This window comes from Pinus tabuliformis, chromosome 6 (genome assembly GCF_031772625.1).
Source record: "Pinus tabuliformis cultivar Carrire ecotype Pingquan chromosome 6, CPIR1, whole genome shotgun sequence".
Classification (NCBI taxonomy): domain Eukaryota; kingdom Viridiplantae; phylum Streptophyta; class Pinopsida; order Pinales; family Pinaceae; genus Pinus; species Pinus tabuliformis.
The window spans coordinates 832,355,037-832,357,290 of record NC_142292.1 but is presented as its reverse complement, the minus strand read 5'-3'; the positions used below and the strand labels follow the sequence as shown (position 1 = coordinate 832,357,290).

Below are 2,254 nucleotides of genomic sequence, written 5' to 3'. Positions count from 1 at the left end.
AATTATGTAAAAGAAGATATCAAATCCATGGAAAGAACCACCAGAGAGTTTGGACTCCATTGAGTCAACCATTAAATTCAAAACTACATAGAACATGTATTACCGTGAACAAAGGTTGCTTCACTTCAGCATCCATAACTTTTGAAATGTAACTACATGTCTATGTTGGGCGTAAACCACTCTAGAACCTTACACTGCTTTTATACCCTTCATAGAATTCGAGTCAGCATTCAAAATGTAAGATCATTACAAAAAACTAGTGCTAGTGACTCTGGGAAAATTCCACCTACTGTTTATTCGAACAATGTGTCTTCCCTTTCTCAATCCCAAGTTCCAACAACCTTCCAACTCAAAGTGCATGAGCAAGATTCCTAAATTCATTCAAGCAAGATTGCAAAGTCTTTAGATGCTATTGCGTGACTTGTGGTTCATTCCTTAGAAGGTCCATAGCACCATGTGCAACAAGCATATCCATAAACATTTCATCAGTCAAGTAAATAGCTCCACTTTGAGTGCCACAATTAATTTATCTCGACAAGGAGTCAGGAATCCAATGTTTAAAGCGGATGGCACACATGTTCTATGAGGGCTTCACAGATACTCCTAAAATGTTGGGCAACTAAAGAACAAACTTCAGTGTATGCTAATGAAGAGTTGTTGTTCCCAAATAACACATTCGAGTTGGAATGTTTAGGCTCCTTGTTTTGACCTACACGATAATTAGACACCAATGGCATTTACCTCTTCTGCCCTCCCAATTCAGCTCCAATACGCCCACTGGAAATTCCATATTCCCTTTTCTTTGATGCACCGATCTCACTACTTGGTTGATCCGACGAAGGTGTCTCAGGGACAGTCATTTGACTTTCTCTAAGTGGATCTCTTGAATCAGACCCTCTGTTTGGTGTTGCTTGTAGGTGCCTTGGCGGAGCAACATTCTCATGTCCCTCATCCAATCCCTCTTCTTGGGGACATCCTAGATCTTCAGAAAGGTCCATAAACATTGGAGCAGACGATTGAACCTGTATCCTGTTGTTGATGCTCCAAATCCAAAAAATACATTTCCCATGTTGTATTATGGCCTATAAACCTGAGAATAAGGACTTGTCACCGAGTCCAAATGATGCCTCACAAGCTCCTTGCATTTCTTTGTCAAATTTTGGATGAAATGGTCATAGGCCCGCCTCAAAGCAACATGAAAAGCAATATAGCCTCCAACCCCAACAACAGTGCTTCTCTCATAATCAGAAGAGTATTCAATTCTTGTGCACTCAATTGCAAGTTCAAATTTAAAAACAACAACAATTGTACGCCTCAAAGTAGGATCAACTGCACGAATTGTGTCCAACCAAAGTGAAGAGCACCACTCCACACTACTTTGTTGAAGGAATAAAAGAAAACAGTGGGTGGGTGCTGCTAATGCCTTTACCATAGCTAAAATATCATCCTTTGTACTTTCTGGTTCACCCTTCTTTTCCTTGAGAATGAATCCAAGGGTATCAATGATTATCAAATTTGGATAGTAGGCATACTCTACTCGCAACACAATAGGCTTCAGAGAGATTGCATCTCAAATTTTCTGTGGATTTTCTTCAAATGATCCTCTGTTCTTCTTCTGATGGAATCAACAAAAGTAGATGACAATGCAATTGGAGCTTCATAGTCATCAAAATCCTCATCCTGAAATCGACAGTGGGGTTCTACAATAGAAGGGTCATGCACCTTTTGCAGCATCAACGACCTTCGTGTTCCCATTTCGACTTCTCTAACATTGAATATGAAGCCCAGTAGAGCTTCTAGCAGAGAACTTTTTCCATCACACTGGGCACCAAGAGAAATGATCTCGGGAATTGGGGGGCTGCTCACGAAATGCCACAGCTCTAGCTTGCAGTCGATTGTAGGTTTCGAATTGAGATCAAACATCCAGCGATGCATAGAAGTTGTCAACATATCTACTGTGTTGAGATTGCGAGTTAGATTCTTACCTCCAACATTAGTTGGGTGTCGTCATGGATGCCTTTGTCCCGGGCGTGCTACGCTAAGGAATTGAATCTCTCAGTTCAATCGGAAACATGTGAGGGGATCAAAGCCTTTTCGCTAAGAGATCTTCAACTGGAAACTCTTGTAGCTCCAGGGATTGTTCCACATGCTGTAAATGGATTGGAGAGAGGACGACAAAAATAAGACTCACTGATTGGTTGGTGTCAACAATGTTTGTCGATCCGAACCCCGCAGTGAAAATGCCTTTCAGCAT

At 41.2% G+C, this 2,254-nt stretch overlaps 1 pseudogene; it reads right to left on the bottom strand.

Moving 5' to 3' along the window:
• Positions 1 to 409: 409 nt before the first annotated feature.
• On the bottom strand, positions 410 to 2,254 carry LOC149261417 (dynamin-related protein 5A pseudogene; annotated as a pseudogene).